The sequence below is a fragment of the Canis lupus genome, chromosome 24 (genome assembly GCF_003254725.2).
Source record: "Canis lupus dingo isolate Sandy chromosome 24, ASM325472v2, whole genome shotgun sequence".
Classification (NCBI taxonomy): Eukaryota; Metazoa; Chordata; class Mammalia; order Carnivora; family Canidae; genus Canis; species Canis lupus.
This window is the reverse complement of record NC_064266.1, coordinates 31,477,826-31,499,438: the sequence shown is the minus strand read 5'-3', so window position 1 is coordinate 31,499,438 and position 21,613 is coordinate 31,477,826. Positions and strand designations below refer to the sequence as shown.

At 43.4% G+C, this 21,613-nt stretch overlaps 1 long non-coding RNA gene across 1 annotated transcript in view; it reads right to left on the bottom strand.

The window, feature by feature from the left end:
• The window catches only part of LOC118352158 (uncharacterized), a 130,640-nt gene that overhangs the window by 73,013 nt on the left and 36,014 nt on the right, over nt 1-21,613 (bottom strand). Inside the window, exon 4 of the long non-coding RNA XR_007405699.1 lies at nt 13,420-13,503. This is a non-coding gene — a long non-coding RNA (uncharacterized LOC118352158). The remainder of the gene's footprint in view (nt 1-13,419; nt 13,504-21,613) is intronic.

Genomic DNA, 21,613 nt, shown 5'->3' with positions numbered 1-21,613 from the left:
AAGAGAATTACAGGATTATATACACAATGTGATACTTTAAATGTAATACTGAAAAACAGACTATACTGTTTAGAAAAATACAAAAATGTAGATATGAAAGATACCAACCTCTGGAACATTGGCCTCCTCTGGGGAGACAGGAAAGGGAATGAGATTGGGAAGCATACAAAGGGGCTCCCTTCCACTATGGTTGTAGTTCTTTTTTTCTTTTTTTTTTTTAAGGAATAAAAAGCTCTGAAGAAAACATTCCATCTGACACCCAGACCCATTATGCCAGAAACAATTCCCAGAGAGTTCTTGTGGCCCTACCAGTCCTCTATCCTCTCCTCCCGGCAACTACTTCTCAAATTTCTGTCACCTAAAGTGAGTTTGGCCCCTTCATTACGTTTATTTAAATGAAACCATGGGGGCTCCTGGGAGGCTCAGTTAAGCACCTGCCTTTGGCTCAGGTCATGATCTCAGGGATTGAGCTGCCTCACGTGGTATGGCTCTGCTCAGCAGGAAGTCTACTTCTCCCTCTCCCTCTCACCCTGATTCATGCTCCCCCTATCTGTCTCTCAAAATAAAGAAATAAAATCTTTAAAAAATAATAAAAGTTTAAAAATAAATAGAACCATGGGTTTCCTTTTGGGTCTTCCTTGGTATCCTTCTGGAAAACTGGCCTCCTTTAGGATATCAGGAGTCTAGAACAAACTCATGACAGACTGAGTGACAATTGAGGACTGCATATCTCTTGGCCACCAGCCATGCAGAACAGGGGTACAGCCTCTCACAGGAGGCTGCTTGTCTCAGGGAACAAAGAAGACATTCAGGGGACAGGTACCCCTTGTGACACTTAACAGACTTACCTCTGTCACCAATCAAAATACCACTATACCAGAAGGACAATCCATGGGGAAAAGACTCGAGGCACCACATAAATAGATGAGGGTTTCTCAGCCTCAGCACTCCTGAATTTGGGGCCAGATAATTCTCTGTTATGGGGACGATCCTAGGCATTGTAGAGTGTTTAGCAGCATCCCTGGCCTCTGCCCACTAGACACCAGTACCGGGTCCCCTGTTTGACAACTAAAAATATTTCCAGACATTGCCAAATGTCCATGGGGCACAAAATCGCTCATTGAGAACCACTGTAATAGAAGATAGATTAGATAAAGGGGTGGAAGAGAGTTTGGTTTTTTTCTTAGGAATAAAACCATCAAGATATGTGTATTAGTATTTGAAGAAGCAACAAAAGAATATCAAGGACATGAAGGAAGGCCTGTAATGGTATATTCAAGAAGGGTGGGAAAACAGTATTACAAATCTATTGATTCTGTCAAAGTAATGTGTAAGCTTAATGGAACTGCAATTAAAACTTGGCTGGAAACTTCCTGGAACTTAAAAATGTTAAGTGTAAAGTTTCAATATAAAAATAAAAGAGGCTGAATAATAAAGAAAATTTTCAAAAATATAAATAAATAATGGATCTGATCTACCAGATATTAGGTGGGTTGTAAATTATAATAATTAAAACAGTGTAGAAAAATAGACATAGCCATGAAAAGATTAAAAGCCTGGAAGCAAGCCCTAGTCTAGGCAAGAATTTAGTATCGATTAAAGTGACGTTTAAATTCATAAGAAATGTTGCAGAATGGCCAATAAATTATGCAAGAACAACTCATTAACCATTTGGGGCAGGAAAAAATTCAAGGCTTGGCACCATACATCAAAATAAATTTCATGAATCAGAGAGTTATTATTTTAATTAAACTATAAAAAAACTAGAATAAAATATAGATTAATATTTTTTCTGATATTAGGAGAAGGCTTTCCAAACAAAAGAAAGGACCCAAGAAGGAAAAGATGATATACTTGACTACACAAATATGCCAACCTTTCATACATCAGCAAGCACTATAAACAAAATTAAAATTCAGAAAAACTGTCACCTAACAGCATAGTATTGAAGATTTCTTCTGCTAACTACAATATGAAGAAGACAATATGTCATTCCCACTTTTTAAATGGACAAAAGGACACAACCATGCAATTCACAGGAGATGAAAGAGCAATAGTCAAAAAACATTAAGAAGTTAATCTCACTGGAAATTCACATTATGCAAAGTAAAATATTGAGACATCATCTTTTACCTATCAAATCAGCATGAATTTTTTTAAAGCAACAGCTAGAGTTTGGGAATCTCCTTATCCTCTAGAGAGAGCATTGGTTTATGAACCTTTCTGAAAAGGAATTTGACAACTATTTTCAAAGGCCTTAAAAAGGTCCATATACAATGGAGAGTTTCCCATTTATACCTCCAGCCCAGAACTCCATAGTTGCACATCCAACTGCCTCCCACTCAACGCTGCCACTCATGTATCTAACCAGTGCCTCAAAAACACCTTGTCCAAAGCCAAGCTCCCAATATCCTACTGCTCTTCTGTGCCTCAAAGCTGTTCCTCCTATTGTCATCTCCATCTCAGGAAAGGGTAACACCACTGTTCTCATTGCTCAGATCCAAAACCGTCATGTCATCCCTGACATCTTTCTTTTACTGACAGCAAATTATGGGGCATTACACTTCAAAGTAGATGCGGAATCCAACCCTTTGTCACCACTTCTATCACCAACACTCTGGTCTGAGCTGTCATTCCTTACCTGAACCACTGGAATACCTCTTTCCTCACTCTGCTTCCACCTTGCCACTTTCCACATTATCCTTATATGGCTGCCAGAAGGATCCTTTTGTAAGTTAAGTCAAATCAAACCACTCCCACTCAAAACCCTCCACTGGCTCCCTTCTCAGAGAAAAGCAAAGCCATATAAGAGTCTGTAAGACTGTGATACTGTGATTTATAAGAAAAGCATATATTTGGTAATTCAGATAACCAAAATACGTATTTTTAATTTTCTTTTTTTATTTTTTAAAATTTCTTATTTAAATTCAATTTAGCTAACATATTCTGTATTATTAATTTTAGTAGAATTTAGTGATTTATCAGTTGCATATAACACCCAGTGCTCATTGTATCAAGTGCTCTCCTTAACATCCATCACTCAATTATCCCATTCCCCACCCCCCTCCCCTCCAACAACATTGTTTGTTTTCTAGAGTTAAGAGTCTCTTATGGTTTTCTTTCTATTTTCATCTTATTTTATATTTCCTTCTCTTCCCCTATATTCATGTTTTGTTTCTTAAATTCCACATATGAATAAAATCACCTGGTATTTGTTGTTCTCTGACTTATTTCGCTTAGCATAATACCTTCTAGTTCTATCCACTTAGTTGCAAATGGCAAGATTTCATTCTTTTTTTTTTTTTTTTTTTTTTTTTTTTTTTTTTTTTATGTTTATTTTTTTTTTATTGGTGTTCAATTTACTAACATACAGAATAACACCCAGTGCCCGTCACCCATTCACTCCCACCCCCCGCCCTCCTCCCCTTCTACCACCCCTAGTTCGTTTCCCAGAGTTAGCAGTCTTTACGTTCTGTCTCCCTTTCTGATATTTCCCACACATTTCTTCTCCCTTCCCTTTCACTATTATTTATATTCCCCAAATGAATGAGAACATATAATGTTTGTCCTTCTCCGACTGACTTACTTCACTCAGCATAATACCCTCCAGTTCCATCCACGTTGAAGCAAATGGTGGGTATTTGTCATTTCTAATAGCTGAGTAATATTCCATTGTATACATAAACCACATCTTCTTTATCCATTCATCTTTCGTTGGACACCGAGGCTCCTTCCACAGTTTGGCTATCGTGGCCATTGCTGCTAGAAACATCGGGGTGCAGGTGTCCCGGCGTTTCATTGCATTTGTATCTTTGGGGTAAATCCCCAACAGTGCAATTGCTGGGTCGTAGGGCAGGTCTATTTTTAACTGTTTGAGGAACCTCCACACAGTTTTCCAGAGTGGCTGCACCAGTTCACAGTCCCACCAACAGTGTAAGAGGGTTCCCTTTTCTCCGCATCCTCTCCAACATTTGTTGTTTCCTGCCTTGTTAATGTTCCCCATTCTCACTGGTGTGAGGTGGTATCTCATTGTAGTTTTCATTTGTATTTCCCTGATGGCAAGTGATGCAGAGCATTTTCTCATATGCATGTTGGCCATGTCTATGTCTTCCTCTGTGAGATTTCTCTTCATGTCTTTTGCCCATTTCATGATTGGATTGTTTGTTTCTTTGGTGTTGAGTTTAATAAGTTCTTTATAGATCTTGGAAACTAGCCCTTTATCTGATATGTCATTTGCAAATATCTTCTCCCATTCTGTAGGTTGTCTTTTAGTTTTGTTGACTGTATCCTTTGCTGTGCAAAAGCTTCTTATCTTGATGAAGTCCCAATAGTTCATTTTTGCTTTTGTTTCTTTTGCCTTCGTGGATGTATCTTGCAAGAAGTTACTATGGCTGAGTTCAAAAAGGGTGTTGCCTGTGTTCTTCTCTAGGATTTTGATGGAATCTTGTCTCACATTTAGATCTTTCATCCATTTTGAGTTTATCTTTGTGTATGGTGAAAGAGAGTGGTCTAGTTTCATTCTTCTGCATGTGGATGTCCAATTTTCCCAGCACCATTTATTGAAGAGACTGTCTTTCTTCCAATGGATAGTCTTTCCTCCTTTATCGAATATTAGTTGCCCATAAAGTTCAGGGTCCACTTCTGGATTCTCTATTCTGTTCCACTGATCTATGTGTCTGTTTTTGTGCCAGTACCACACTGTCTTGATGACCACAGCTTTGTAGTACAACCTGAAATCTGGCATTGTGATGCCCCCAGATATGGTTTTCTTTTTTAAAATTCCCCTGGCTATTCGGGGTCTTTTCTGATTCCACACAAATCTTAAAATAATTTGTTCTAACTCTCTGAAGAAAGTCCATGGTATTTTGATAGGGATTGCATTAAACGTATATATTGCCCTGGGTAACATTGACATTTTCACAATATTAATTCTGCCAATCCATGAGCATGGAATATTTTTCCATCTCTTTGTGTCTTCCTCAATTTCTTTCAGAAGTGTTCTATAGTTTTGAGGGTATAGATCCTTTACATCTTTGGTGAGGTTTATTCCTAGGTATCTTATGCTTTTGGGTGCAATTGTAAATGGGATTGACTCCTTAATTTCTCTTTCTTCAGTCTCATTGTTAGTGTATAGAAATGCCACTGATTTCTGGGCATTGATTTTGTATCCTGCCACGCTACCGAATTGCTGTATGAGTTCTAGCAATCTTGGGGTGGAGACTTTTGGGTTTTCTATGTAGAGTATCATGTCATCGGCGAAGAGGGAGAGTTTGACTTCTTCTTTGCCAATTTGAATGCCTTTAATGTCTTTTTGTTGTCTGATTGCTGAGGCTAGGACTTCCAGTACTATGTTGAACAGCAGTGGTGAGAGTGGACATCCCTGTCTTGTTCCTGATCTTAGGGGAAAGGCTCCTAGTGCTTCCCCATTGAGAATGATATTTGCTGTGGGCTTTTCATAGATGACTTTTAAGATGTTGAGGAATGTTCCCTCTATCCCTACACTCTGAAGAGTTTTGATCAGGAATGGATGCTGTATTTTGTCAAATGCTTTCTCTGCATCCAATGAGAGGATCATATGGTTCTTGGTTTTTCTCTTGCTGATATGATGAATCACATTGATTGTTTTACGGGTGTTGAACCAGCCTTGTGTCCCAGGGATAAATCCTACTTGGTCATGGTGAATAATTTTCTTAATGTACTGTTGGATCCTATTGGCCAGTATCTTGTTGAGAATTTTTGCATCCATGTTCATCAGAGATATTGGTCTGTAATTCTCCTTTTTGGCGGGGTCTTTGTCTGGCTTTGGAATTAAGGTGATGCTGGCTTCATAGAACGAATTTGGAAGTACTCCATCTCTTTCTATCTTTCCAAACAGCTTTAGGAGAATAGGTATGGTTTCTTCTTTAAACGTTTGATAAAATTCCCCTGGGAAGCCATCTGGCCCTGGACTCTTGTGTCTTGGGAGGTTTTTGATGACTGCTTCAATTTCCTCCCTGGTTATTGGTCTGTTCAGGTTTTCTATTTCTTCCTGTTCCAGTTTTGGTAGTTTGTGGCTTTCCAGGAATGCGTCCATTTCTTCCAGATTGCCTAATTTATTGGCGTATAGCTGTTCATAATATGTTTTTAAAATCGTTTGTATTTCCTTGGTGTTGGTAGTGATCTCTCCTTTCTCATTCATGATTTTATTAATTTGAGTCTTCTCTCTCTTCTTTTTAATAAGGCTGGCTAATGGTTTATCTATCTTGTTAATTCTTTCAAAGAACCAACTCCTGGTTTTGTTGATCTGTTCCACAGTTCTTCTGGTCTCGATTTCGTTGAGTTCTGCTCGAATCTTTATTAACTCCCTTCTTCTCTTGGGTGTAGGATCTATTTGCTGTTTTTTCTCTAGCTCCTTTATGTGTAAGGTGAGCTTTTGTATTTGAGTTCTTTCCTGTTTTTGAATGGATGCTTGTATTGCGATGTATTTCCCCCTTAGGACTGCTTTTGCTGCATCCCAAAGATTTTGAACGGTTGTATCTTCATTCTCATTAGTTTCCATGAATCTTTTTAATTCTTCCTTAATTTCCTGGTTGACCCTTTTATCTTTTAGCAGGATGGTCCTTAACCTCCACGTGTTTGAGGTCCTTCCAAACTTCTTGTTGTGATTTAGTTCTAATTTCAAGGCATTATGGTCTGAGAATATGCAGGGGACAATCCCAATCTTTTGGTATCGGTTCAGACCCGATTTGTGACCCAATATGTGGTCTATTCTGGAGAAAGTTCCATGTGCGCTTGAGAAGAATGTGTATTCAGTTGAGTTTGGATGTAAAGTTCTGTAGATATCTGTGAAATCCATCTGGTCCAGTGTATCATTTAAAGCTCTCGTTTCTTTGGAGATGTTTTGCTTAGAAGACCTATCGAGTATAGAAAGAGCTAGATTGAAGTCACCAAGTATAAGTGTATTATTATCTAAGTATTTCTTCACTTTGGTTAATAATTGATTTATATATTTGGCAGCTCCCACATTCGGAGCATATATATTGAGGATTGTTAAGTCCTCTTGTTGAATAGATCCTTTAAGTATGATATAGTGTCCCTCTTCATCTCTCACTACAGTCTTTGGGGTAAATTTTAGTTTATCTGATATAAGGATGGCTACCCCTGCTTTCTTTTGAGGACCATTCGAATGGTAAATGGTTCTCCAACCTTTTATTTTCAGGCTGTAGGTGTCCTTCTGTCTAAAATGAGTCTCTTGTAGACAGCAAATAGATGGGTCCTGCTTTTTTATCCAGTCTGAAACCCTGCGCCTTTTGATGGGGTCATTAAGCCCGTTCACATTCAGAGTTACTATTGAGAGATATGAGTTTAGTGTCATCATGATATCTATTCAGTCTTTGTTTTTGTGGACTATTCCACTGAACTTCTTCTTAAAGGGGAATTTTAAGAGTCCCCCTTAAAATTTCTTGCAGAGCTGGTTTGGAGGTCACATATTCTTTTAGTTGCTGCCTGTCTTGGAAGCTCTTTATCTCTCCTTCCATTTTGAATGAGAGCCTTGCTGGATAAAGTATTCTTGGTTGCATGTTCTTCTCCTTTAGGACCCTGAATACATCCTGCCAGCCCTTTCTGGCCTGCCAGGTCTCTGTGGAGAGGTCTGCTGTTACCCTAATACTCCTCCCCATAAAAGTCAGGGATTTCTTGTCTCTTGCTGCTTTAAGGATCTTCTCCTTATCTTTGGAATTTGCAAGCTTCACAATTAAATGTCGAGGTGTTGAACGGTTTTTATTGATTTTAGGGGGGGATCTCTCTATTTCCTGGATCTGAATGCCTGTTTCCCTTCCCAGATTAGGAAAGTTTTCAGCTAGAATTTGTTCAAATACATATTCTGGCCCTCTGTCCCTTTCGGCGCCCTCGGGAACCCCAATTAAACGTAGGTTTTTCTTCCTCAGGCTGTCGTTTATTTCCCTTAATCTATCTTCATGGTCTTTTAATTGTTTGTCTCTTTTTTCCTCAGTTTCCCTCTTTGCTATCAACTTGTCTTCTAGGTCACTCACTCGTTCTTCCACCTCGTTAACCCTCGTCGTTAGGACTTCTAGTTTGGATTGCATCTCATTCAATTGATTTTTAATTTCTGCCTGATTAGCTCTAAATTCTGCAGTCATGAAGTCTCTTGAGTCCTTTATACTTTTTTCTAGAGCCACCAGTAGCTGTATAATAGTGCTTCTGAATTGGCTTTCTGACATTGAATTGTAATCCAGATTTTGTAACTCTGTGGGAGAGAGGACTGTTTCTGATTCTTTCTTTTGAGGTGAGGTTTTCCTTCTAGTCATTTTGCTCAGTGCAGAGTGGCCAAAAGCAAATTGTATTGGGGAAAAGAGAAAAAGAGAGGAGAGAAAGAAGCAAAGAAAAGAGAAAGAGAAGAAAAAAAAAAAAAAAGGGAAGAAAAAGAGAAAAAAAAACGGAAAAAAAAAAGAAAAAGAGAAAGAAAAAGAAAGGAGAAAAAAAGGGGGTGGGGGAAGGAAACAAATCAAAAAGCAAAACAAAACAAAAAAAAAAAAAAACAAAACAGAACAAAGAAAACAAAACAAAACAACAAAAAAAGAACCACCGGGGAGTATCTTCTGATTCTGTGTTCTTTAAGACCCTTGGCTTCTCCTGGAATTTGTCCGTCTAGCTGGTGTTCTGGGGGAGGGGCCTGTTGTGCTGATTTTCAGGTGTTAGCAGTTGGGGGAGCTGCTGTGCCCCTGCCTGGTGCAGGGCTCAGTGGGGGTTGTTTACCCCGTGAGGCCGCAGGAGGAACAGTCCCAGTGGCGGGGCAGCTCTGGAAACCTGGATTCAGCTCCGGCAGGAACTCCGTCTGCAGGGCCTGGAGGCTCCGGGCGGGGCCGCTGATCTGCTCAGCTGGGGCAGGAGCGTCCTCGCTGTCCTGGGCCCTCCCGGCCTCTGCCTGTCCCGGGGGAGGCGGGATCCTGGGCTGTGTCCCGGCGCCCTGTGCCTCCGGTCTGTGCTGTTGGATTCGCGCTCCCGGGCCGCGCAACCCCCTCCGTGGAGCCGCCGCCCGAGCCCCTCCGAGCTGCTCCCGTCGCGCAGCCCCCTCCGCGGAGCCGCCGCCCGAGCCCCTCCGAGCTGCTCCGGGTCCCGCCGGGCCCCGCCGTGCGCGCTGCAGCCCTTAGGGAGCTCGGCGCACTCTCCTGGGCGCGCAGTTGCTCTGTTACTGTCCCCGGGAACCCGAGGAGATCCTCGCCCTCCTGGGTCCTGCTCCACCTCCCCGCGAGCCCCTTTCCCCCGGGAAGGTCGGTGCAGCTCCTGCTCCTCCGGGACGGGGCTCTCCTGTCCTGGGGACACTCGCCCCGGCCTCAGCCCGGCTCCTCGCGGGGCCCCTCCCCCTTGGAGGCCTTTGTTTCTTTATTTCTTTTTCCCCGTCTTCCTACCTTGATAGAAGCGCGAACTCTTCTCACTGTAGCATTCCAGCTGGTCTCTCTTTAAATCTCAGGCCGAATTCATAGATTTTCAGGATAATTTGAAGGTTTTCTAGGTAGTTTGGTGGAGACAGGTGATTTGGAGACCCTACTCTTCCGCCATCTTGCTCCTCCCCCGATTTCATTCTTTTTAATGACTGCGTAGCATTCCATTTTGTGTATATGTGTGTTCTTTATCCATTCATCTGTTGATGGATATCTGGGCTCTCTCCATAGTTTGGCTATTGTGGACATTGCTGCTATAAATATAAACACTGGGGTGCAGGTGCCCCTTTGGATCACTACATTTGTATCTTTGGGGTAAATACACAGTAGTGCAATTGCTGGATTGTAGGGTAACTCTATTTTCAACTTTTTGAGAAACAACCAAACTGTTTTTCAGAGTGGCTGCACCAGCTTGTATTCCCACCAACAGTGCAAGAGGGTTCCCCTTTCTCCCCATTCTTGCCAACATGTTGTTTTCTGTTGTTTTCATGTTGTTAATTTTAGCCATGTGAAGTGGTATCTCATTGAGGTTTTGATTTGTATTTCCATGACGCTGAGTGATGTTGAGATTTTTTTTTCTTGTGTCTGTTGGCTGTTTGTATGTCTTTTGGAGAAATACCTGTTCATGTCTTCTGCCCATTTCTTGATTGGATTATTTATTCTTTGGGTGTTGAGTTTGATAAGCTCTTTGTAGATTTTGCATCCTAGCCCTTGCAAGTATCTTCTCCCATTCTGTCAGTTGTCTTTGGTTTGTCAACTGTTTCCTTTGCTGTGCAAGAGCTTTTTATCTTGATGCAGTTCCAATAGTTCATTTGCCTTTGTTTCCCTTGCCTTTGGAGACATGTCTAGAAAGAAGTTGCTGCAGCCAAGGTCACAGAGGATGCTTCCTGTGTTCTCCTTGAGGATTTTGATGGATTCCTGTCTCACATTTAAGTCTTTCATCCATTTTGAGTCTATTGTTGTGTATGGAAATGGTCAGTTTCATTCTTCTACATGTGGATGTCCAATTTTCCCAACACAATTTGTTGAAGAGACTGTCTTTTTTCCATTGGATATTCTTTCCTGCTTTGCTGAAGATTAGTCAAGCACAGAATTGAGCATCCATTTCTGGGTTCTCTATTCTGTTCCATGGATCTATGTGTCCATTTTTGTGCCAGTACCATACTATCTTGATAATTACAGCTTTCTAATACAGCTTGAAGTCCAGAATTGTGATGTCTCCAGCTTTGGTTTTCTTTTTCAACATTACTTTGGCTATTTGGGGTCTTTCCTGGTTCCATACACATTTTAGGATTATTTGTTCCAGCTCTGTGAAAAATGCTGATGGCATTTTGATAAGGATTGCATTGAATATGTCGATTGCTTTGGGTAACATAGACATTTTAACAAGATTTATTCTTCCAATCCCTGTCTATAACTAACAATGAAGCAGAAGAAAGAGAAATCAAGGAATAGATCTCATTTACAATTGCACCAAAACCCATAAGATACCTAGGAATAAACCCAACTAAAGCGGTAAAGGGGGATCCCTGGGTGGCGCAGCGGTTTGGCGCCTGCCTTTGGCCCAGGGCGTGATCCTGGAGACCCGGGATCAAATCCCACGTCGGGCTCCCGGTGCATGGAGCCTGCTTCTCCCTCTGCCTGTGTCTCTGCCTCTCTCTCTCTCTCTCTCTTTCTCTGTGACTATCATAAATAAAAAAAATAAAAAGTAGAATAAACAGAGCAAATTCTAATTACCCAAAGAACAAAAATTCTTTACTTTTTCATATAAATATATAACATTTATATGGCCATTTCTTTTGAGGGCTCCAGTTTTTCAGGGCAAAGCATCACTCATCATGTGAAATATATCAAGATGAAAATTCCAAGATAGATGGAATGGCATATCTCCCAAAGGGCTTTTGTACATTTACATGGAACCCACACATCTCCTTTCAGCTTATATCCACACAAGCAGTCTATTTATCAGCATTTATTTCTTCATGAATTTGTTAATATGGGTTACCTCCTCAGCACCTACTCTGAGCCAGGCCCTATGCTGGGCACCAGCAAAGCTGAGATGGAAGCCCCATGACCACCATGTAGAGTAGGGAGCTAGAAGGGACATGGGGAAGAAACTAGGCAGGCACACACTACCAAAGTAGTAACACCATAGGCTCCAACAGTTGGTTTCACTATCCCAATAGCACATGAGGAAACCAAGGCAAAGACTGAGAGACCTCTTGAGGTCACACAGTGAGTAGGTACAGAGCATAACCACAGACCAGGGAGATGTTTAGAGCAGAACTCATCCCAGGGTGCTCCTCACCCCCACAGCTCTTGTATCGCCTACAAGCCAAGACTGAAGGTCATGCCTCATCCCTGGGTAATACACCTTTGTTGATTTTTGACTTCCCACCATTCAAACATCCTTCCAGTTTGAGGGTGCCTGGGTGGCTCAGTTGATTAAGTGTCTGCCTTCAGCTCAGGTCATGATCCTGGAGTCCCGGCATTGAGCCCCGCATTGGGCTCCCTGTTCAGTGGGGAGTCTGCTTCTCCCTCTCTCTCTCTGCTCCTCCTCCTGCTCATGCTTTTTCTTTCTCACTCACTCTCTCTCTCAAATAAATAAAATCTTAAAAAAAATATTTCCAGTTTGAGAGAAATCCCCTAGAGTATGATCAACAACCCTGCCCAATGCTCCTGTCCCCACTCCAAGGGGCCAAATAGTCTGCTTCTCTCTTCACCCCAAATCCTGTCACACATCCCTATGCATCTCAGTTTCCCACTGTCATGGTGTGTGAAAGGGTCATCCAGAGCATTGCATGGCCATATGGGTGCCTGGGCCTCTCTAGGGCTGTGATACAAGTCCCCCCACATTGCAAATGCTGTTAGTAAAGACACAGCAGAAGCCAGCAAACAAAGAGGCGTCTTAATGACAATGCCTTGGAAGCAAGTCTTTTTATAACTTCATTCTTCCCTCTCAATGGCCCCAAATGAAGATGAAATAGAAAAGGAGCCCTTGGCAAGAGTAAAGGAAAAAACTCAGCCTTCCAAGGCCTTCCTTCCCCTTATGCCCAATGTCTTTCAGTAGGAGGCAGATTTGGCCTCCCTGGCACCACCGTGTTCCCAATTTTCTGGATCATGAGGAACAACAAAACCCACCCTTTGGTGAAACTGTGGACCAATCACACAGATGGTGTAGGCTTCTGCTGTCACAATAATTAGCCTTCTTTCCTTTGAGTTTCTCTACCTCTCCCCACAGCCTACTCCCATGTTCCCATCTAATGCAGGTGGTATGCTGAAGCCTGGGAAATAGGACCATTTGGAGAGTCCACTGGGTGCTATCAAGAGGATAGGCTCTGCAGTCAGCCTTCCCTGGTTGAAACTAAGCTTTGCAACCCAGAGAAAGTTATTTCACATCTTTGAGCCTCTATATCTTCATCTGAAAGCGGGCAGAACAGGGCCTGCTTATAGGAGTAAAAGAGATGCTGTACATGAAGTGCCTAGCAGAGTACCTCATACAAAGTAGGGGCTCCACAGATTTAGAATCATCACTCTTGCCAAAGAATGTGTGTACATGGACACTGAGACTTCAAAAGCCCTGCCACACACACCTTATTTAGACTCCATTCCAGGCTAGGGGCCCATGCAGCAAGGGTCCCAAGAAGACCTGCTATGAGGACTGAGGTCATGTAATTGAAGTCTTAGCTGTGCTTGGCAACCAGTAAGTGTGCAAGACCTGTTCACCATCAAAGGCCCATTTGAATAGATAACTCAGAGAGATTTGGGGATGGGGCCAAAGTCACATTGTTACATGGTAGAGTATGTCTGTACCAGATTGTCTGGTTTCCAATCTCCTTCCCCTATAGTATGTTTAGTGTCCTGGCAAGGTCTTGGGTTCTTCTGAGGCAGATCCAGTTCTCAGTCTTGAAATCAAGAGGTCAGGGGGAACAACAGTGGTAGATCATGTTTCAGAGCAAAAGCTGGGGAGGTAGATTACCTGGGTTCAAATCCCGGCTCTAACATGTTTCAGCTGTGCATCCTTGGCAAATTGTCCAACTTCACTGGGTCTCAGTTTCCCTATCTGTAAAATGGGGATAATATTAACGTCACTTAACAGGGTTGTCATGAGGATTTTTGCTGTCATTATGACCACTACATTGACCTCAGGTACCAGAGTCAGTCTGCTGTATCCCTTCCCCTCAATATATTGGTACAAGTTCCCTAAGGGTGTGGTCATCTCATGCCTAACTTCTCAGACAAGGCTGCTGTATTGCACAATTCAAAGGGCATCATTCACATCTTATTCCATTTGAGTAGTGCCTTCTGGGTTTATGTAGTACACAATCTATACTCCTGTACATAGTAACCCTTTGCTCAGGGCAGACTGTAGGGCCACAGAGGATCTGGATATTAGGTTTCTAGTTGGAGAGCATGAGTACTGTGAAGATAGAAAAATGTCCTGGTTCTGCAGTCCTCCAGTTTAGAGCTAGAATCTAGGTGGTTCCCAAAAGTCTGGGGGCTATCCCTAGCTGAAAGAGGAAGAAGATGGTGAAAAATAGTAGATGCCAACATAGGACCACAGGCTGGACTGCTGGGTAGGGAAATGACTTGGGCAAGTCTCAGCTCTAATTCAAGGTCTCTGAGTAAAACAAATCCAGAGTCAAGGGGAAGTACTTGTGTATTCTGGCCATGGAAGACAAAACATTAAATACCAGTTGTTACTTCAGAGCATATATTGTGTCCTGCAGAACAGCAGCCCAGCCTTAAAGTTGGCAGAGCTGAGTCTTCAACGGGCTACTTCTTCCACCAGGCTGGCTGCTTCTGCGTCTACTTAGTAAAAATAGCAAATCCCATGAGTACCTCACTGCTCATTGCCTCACTGTTCTTGCTGTGGCCAGAGGGAATATTGTGGCTATGAAGTCGCATTTAGCAAGTCTGAGGATAGGGACACTGCCAGGACCTGACGGAAATGGAAATCCAGAACAAGTGTCTATTCTGCTGAAACAAATTGCTACTCCTCCAAAGCAAATGAGGGCCAATTAACCATCTAGCCACCAGGTCCCCTCAATGAGGTGTGATAGCTGAGGGACTGAGGCAGACATCTGCTGCTGGAACACTGAGCACTGAGCAATCAGGGTGGCCTAGGAGGGCTGGGTCTTGGGTACATGCTGGCTGTTGTGGCCGTTTGGCCATGAGTTTCCTGAGCAAGTGCTGGCCCAGGAAGGAGGGAGATCCATAGCCATGGGGCGAGTTAGCTCATCCACTGGTAAAAGGCACATTGTAGGTATTTAATAATATTTATTGAATATAAATGAAATGAATATATTAACCTGATAACTGAGAAGCCTAGGAGCTTAGCCTGGACAAGAGTGAGGCACATGAAACACTTGCCCTGGGCACAAAATTTAAGGGAGGTGCCTAAAATCTCAGTAAGAAAGGCAAAAATAAAAAATAAAAAATAAAATAAAATAGTTGAAATGATTTTTAAAACAAAAATCAATACAAAACACTATGATGAATCAAATATCAAAATATTGAATCAATATAAGATCTGACAGGACCAAGATAAGGGAGAGGCAAATGAGGCAAAGTCAGGGAAACACAGGGCCAAATCCTGTTTTACTAAATGTTCTGATACTTTCATGATAGATATTTCTACATTCACTTTTAAAAAAACAAAAACAAACAAACAAACAAAAAAAAAACAGTGAAAACATTATCCATCTTGATTACTGAGTTTTTTGGGGACATCCTCTTAAATTCTGTGCCCAAGGCAAGTCTTGCTATATGCCCTCCTCCTTGCCTAACACCGCTGGGAGTCTCAAGACTTTCCACGAGCAGCAAACAGCACCCAGTGGACCACCAGACCTGTCAAGAGGTGGGGTCACTTACACAGTAGTCCAGACCAGCTGTGGAACCTCCTCTCACCTGGAATGCCATTTGGAAGTGGTGGCATGACAGCACAGGCACTGGTTGAAATAGGCCACCCAGATGTGAAGAGCTACATCAGGCCCTGGTGCCTTTTGCTGCATAGGGGCAGCTCCAAACAGGTGCCACCCCTGAAGCCCCCGGAGCTTCCCCAAAGTGACTGGTCATGAGGTTTCTCTGTTTGTATCTCTGTAACAGACACTGTTTTTTAGAGCACTTGTAGGTTTACAGAAAAATTGTGCAGAAAGTAGTTTCCATACACTTTCAGTCCTCCACACAGTGCCCCTTATCACTAACACCCTACACGGGGTAGTATATTCATTACAACTGATGAGCAATACTGATACAGTACTAATAGCTAAATTCCACAGTTTAATTAGGGTCCACTCTTTGTGTTGTAGGGTTTTGACAAATGGATGACATCACATATCCACCTTTGCAGTGTTATACAAAATAGCTTCAGTACCCTAAAAATGCTCTGTGCTCCACCTCACTCCTTCCCTCTTCCCACTCCCTGGCAATCACTGATCCTTTTACCAGCTCCAAAGTTTTGACTTTTCCAGAATGTCATATAAACTGGAATCACACAATATGTAGCCTTATCAGACTGGCTTCTTTCACTTACCATCACGCCTTTAGGGATTTCTCCTGTCTTTTTATGGCTTGAGAGCTCTTTTTTTGTTGTTTTATCACTGAATTAATGGCTGAATAATGTTCCATTGAGTGGATATACATACTGCAGGTTGTTTATCCACTCAGCTACTGAAGAACATCTTGGTTGCTTCCAAGTTTTGGCAATTATGAATGAAGCTGCTATAAACATTTGTGCACAGTTTTTGTATGAATGTAACTTTTCTTTTTTTTTTTAAGATTTTATTTATTTATTCATAGAGACACACACAGAGAGAGAGGCAGAGATACAGGCAGAGGAAGAAGCAGGCTCCATGCAGGGAGCCCGATATGGAACTCGATCCCAGGTCCCCAGGATCACACTCTGGGCTGAAGATGGTGCTAAACCGCTGAGCCACGCAGGGACCCCCTGAATGTAACTTTTCAATTCATATTGGGTACAATATTAAGGAGCACAATTGACCCATGAATTTTTGAGGCCCCAAAAGACCTCTAGCCCATGGGTTCCTTGTTACTCTCTAGGATCGACAGCATAACTTTTTTTCTTTTCTTTTTAAGATTTTATTTATTTGAGAGAGAGAGAAAGAGAGAGAACAAGTGCAAGGACAGGTGGGCAGGGGTAGAGGGAAAGGGAGAAGTAGACTGTCCACTGAGCAGGAAGGCCAATGCAGGGCTCAATCCTTGGACTCTGGGATCATGACCCAAGCCAAAGGCAGATGCTCAACCGACTAAGCCACGCAGGTGCCCCAACAGCATGACCTTTTCAATGGAATGGACTAGTAGGGTACTGTATGGGCCGGTGAGAACATCAGAAACTCTCATAATCAGAACTGGCTTTTCCCTGGAGCAGGAGGGCAAAGGTGTACTGTTGCCCATACAGAAGGCAAACGATGTCTAGTGGCCCAGTTTAACAGTGGCAGAAAGACAATTCCCCTGCTACCTGGCCCTGCTCCCAACCTATAGCGTTTGCCAGAAAGCATAGAGGGCAGAAAAGTTTGCATTTCCCAATTAAGCACAGACATTTTCTCTCCAGGGGTATCAGGGTCCAGCTCTTACCTTTCTGTTTGTTCTTTCAATAAAATGTCTTTTCACCTGCAATGATTACCTGCCACAAGGAGACCATAATTAACAGAAAGAACGTGTATTTCTAGCCATCAGAAAACTGTTTTCCAACAAGTAAAAATATAATTAACGTTCCCCAGCTCTCTCCTCCATGTAGATTTTATTCCCCCTCACATGCTACTAATTCAGAGAAAAGAAGACTAGAAATGTATTATTGGTTGAACTGTGTGTGTCCTTCCAAAAAGATCTGTTGAAGTTCTAACCCCAGTAATTGAAAATGTGATCTTGTTTAGAAACGGGGTCACCACAGAGATAGTTAAGACGAAGGTACACTGGGGTAGGGTGGCTGGTTCTTAGTCCAATGTGGCTGGGGTTCTTACAAGAAGAGATAAGACACAGGGAGACACACAGAGAAAAAGGCCATTGTGAGAACAGAGGCAGAGATCAGAGTCCTACAGCTGCTAGCCAGGACACCAAGGAGTGGTGGCCACCATCGGAAGCTAGGAAGAGACCAGGGAAGATTCTTCAGGGTCTCAGAGAAGCATGGCCCTGCTGACACCTTGATTTTAGACTTCTAGCCTCCAGAACTGTCAGCAAATGAATATCTGTTGTTATAAGCCACCCAACTTGTGGCACTTTGTGACAGCAGTCTTCACAAACTAATACAGAGTAGAATCACCTAAGTTTTCACCCTGCAGATGAAGTGCCCAAGGCTCTGAAAGGTACAAGACTTGCCTGAGGTCTCAAACAAGTGGGAGGCAGAGATGATGAGACTTAAATCAAGTCCCACTGACTCAGAAGCCAATGTTCATTTCACAGCATGACTCACTCTCTACACATCTGGCAGCCTTGGGTGATCCACGGTGTTCCCATTTGGACGTGGACCACTCTGGGCTCAGTACCTGAGCTGCAAGTGCAAGCAGGCCAGCACCAGGCCCTGGATGTAGCTGCTTCAGAAACCAAAGTAGGAAAAAAAAAGTGTGTGATGAGTGAGGAAGGGAGATAGACTGAGAAAAGGGATTAATACTGACTGAGCCAAGTGACAGGTGTCTTAGACACATTACCTCAGTTACATCCCACACAGCCCTTTGGTGCAGGTATATCATTAGCCTCATTTTTCAGACCACACACAGCGTCTCAAAGATGCTAAAGTAACTCTCCCCCAACCATACAGCTGGTAGAGATTCGAACTCAAAACATGTCCAATACCACATGAGTACTTTCATCTCTTCCCAATGCTTTTAACTGCCATCCACATGCTAACAGCTCCCACATATGTACTGCAGCCCCAGCATCTTGTCTCCCTGTTCAATATATCCATCTTCATGTCTCAAGGGCATCTCAGACTCAGCATGTCCAAAATTTAATTCATCAGCTTCTACTGAAAGCCTGGCACTCCCACCCACCAAGATGCGCCACTTAGCAACCTGGCAGCCATCCCTGACTCCTGTCCCGTCCCCCTTCGCCCTGCTGGCACACATCCCACAAGTCACCAATTCCTCATCATGTATCCTCTGCTCCACTGCTTCCAGCATGGTCTAGCCAGCTGCATGTCACTCCAGGGTAACAAAGTCTTCCAACTGGGCCCTCTGCTCTCAGCCTCTCCTTCCTGCAGGCTAGTTTCCCTTCATGCAGTGAGGGATTTCTTGAAGCACAAACCTTATCACATGACTCTCCTGATTAAAACTCTTCAATAGTAATCGCAAATTCTTATGTGCTATTCACTGTATAAGCCCTTTACACATATTGACCCATTTAATCCTAAAACCCACCCTATGATATGAAATAGGCACTATGTTGTCCTTTTACAGATGAGAAAACTGGAGTGCTGAAAAGTTTAGTAATTTGTCCACCATCTCACAGCTAATATGTGGCTGAGCCAGGATTTAAATTCTCTTGTGTTCTTAGGACAAAGTCCAAAATGCTTCTCATGGCCTAAGAGGGCCTGTAGGGTCTCACTCCTATATCTCACCCCACTCTCTCTTACTCTAGTTCAGAGCAAGGACTGGGTCATTGCTGTTGTTGCTTATAATTATTCAAGATCTCTAAGGTTCTTCCTGCCTCAGGGCCTTTGTACACACAGTTTCTTCTGCCTGGAACATGGCTGACCCCATTCTTCACCTGGCTGACTTTTCCTTCTTAACTCTAAATGTCACTTTGTCGGAAGTTTTCTCTGAACCCTCAGATCAAGTGAGGCAGCACCTCATTTTATGCTTTCATTGTCACCTGCACATTTTCTTTGTAGTACTTCTCACAGTCATGATGTTTAATGTCAGCCCCTCCTTGCTTCCGAACAGAGAACAAGTTCTCCAAGGGCAGAGCCTGTATCTCCCTTGCTTCTCCAGGACGTTGCCTGGAAAATAGCAGATGTTCATTAAAGAGTAACAGATTGTGGGCAGCCCAGGTGGCTCAGCAGTTTAGTGCCACCTTCAGCCCAGAATGTGATCCTTAGAGACCTGGGATCGAGTCCCATGTCAGGCTCCCTGCATGGAGCCTGCTTCTCCCTCTGCTTGTGTCTGTGCCTCTCTCTCTGTGTCTCTCTCATGAATAAATAAACAAAATATTTGAAAAAAAAAACTAACGGATTGAAAAAACAAACGAAATAATGAATACAAGAATGAATGAATATGCTGTGCTGCTCTTCAGCTGTCTGCCTGGCCAAGAGGCATATTTTCTGACATAATATCTTGCTCCAAGGAGAGCTTCTCAAGCTTATAAAGTGCACATAAATCACCTGGGGCTCTTTTTAAAATGCAGATTCTGATTCAGGAGGCCCAAGGCCTGAGAATCTGCATTTATGACAAGTTCCAGGTGATGACACTGCTGGTCCAGGGACTTCACTTTGAGCACCAAATATTTAAACAATCTCTCACCTCAGTTTCTCTTTAATGAATCTTTCAGATGTCTTCCCTCATCTCTTCCTTTCTAAGATGGCACATGAATATTGAAAAGGGGCTTTCTATGAACTTTTGCTCCCAGGGAGTGGTGAAGGGTGGAAGTAGATGAAGAGCCAGTCCTGTGCCAGTGCCAATATGGACATTATGTGATCTGCTGGAAATGCCTGGTCAGGCTTGTCAGAGTCAGGGCAACACTAGCTTCTGTAACAAATAAGGCCCCAAATTTCAGTGGCTACACACAACAGATTTTCCCCACATTGCTCACAGAATAGCCCAAGGAGGCAATTCCTAGTCTATGGGAAGCTCTCCTCCATGTAATGATTCAAGAACCAAGGCTCCTCCCATCTTTGGCTCTGCCAGCCTCTCTGATCACAGAGTCTTCTTACAGCCACTGGAAGAATAGAGACAAGTTCCCATCCACTTCTTTTTTTTTTAATATTTATTTATTTATTTATTATTTATGATAGACATAGAGAGAGAGAGAGAGAGGCAGAGACACAGGAGGAGGGAGAAGCCGGCTCCATGCCAGGAGCCTGACGCAGGACTCGATCCCGGGACTCCAGGATTGCGCCCTGGGCCAAAGGCAGGCGCTAAACCACTGAACCACCCAGGGATCACCCCCATCCACTTCTTAAAAGCTACCAGCCAGGAGTGACACACGTGACTTCCACTCACGTGCTGGTGAGGACCTGTCACAGAGCCAGACACAGATACAAGGTTAACTGGGAACTGTAGTCCCTCTCTGGGCAGCCACCTCCCAGCAGGAATTCTACACTTGCGGGAGGGTGAGCACGAATGACTGGGAGGTGGAACACCAGCTGTCGCTACCACACGGCCTGGTCCCAGACACTGTTAGCAGGTACTAAGTCTGTGATCTGTTCTTCTTCAGATATCAGGGTGGGTGTCTTCTCAGAATACCTCAACCCCCTCCTCAACTGGTACCAGCACTGCAGCTGCATCATATGGCCCCAGGTACTTCCTGGCAGAAGCCTTCACTATGAACCCTAACTTCTCACCACAGCTGTCCTGTAATAGACTCTTGGCTTGAAGCCTCAGCCTGCTGCACTCCTGCTTTCAGGGGTCTTTCTACACAGCCATTCTTCTCCTAGCGCCCCAGACAGGAAGGCAGGGGCCTGTTAGAGGGCTCAGTGCCTCTCCAATCTATCTCCAGGCCAAAGAGGGAAGGTCCAGACACATGGGCTGCCATACTTGTTTCTCCTCTACTTCCTATCTCCCTCCCACAAGCCACCTTCCTTTTCTTGTCTTGTTGGGGTTCTCCCTCTAGTAGATGCCACTGGCTCCCAAGCCGTATCCCCCATACTAGATCAAAGCCTATAGCCCCCAGATGTGGTGAGTATTGGCTGCTAAGGCTAGTAGTGTCCCCTTCCTTGGAGAGTTGCCTCTGGCAGGATCTGTCTCACCCACGAGGTTATTCTCTCTCCCCAACCACTGACATTCAGTGGCCACTGACTAACTGGCATGGAGCACAAATGCCAGTAGCCTTGTCTCAAGTGGGGATCAACCCGGTGATACAATTCATGCTCTAGAGCCCCCCTGGGCTTAGGCTGAGGCTGGCCTCTAGCTTCAGGCCCTCCCTCTCCTCCCACTTCCCGCACTCCTTCCCTTCCAAGAGCACCCTGGATAAATCACACATACCAGAGGCTCCATCTCAGG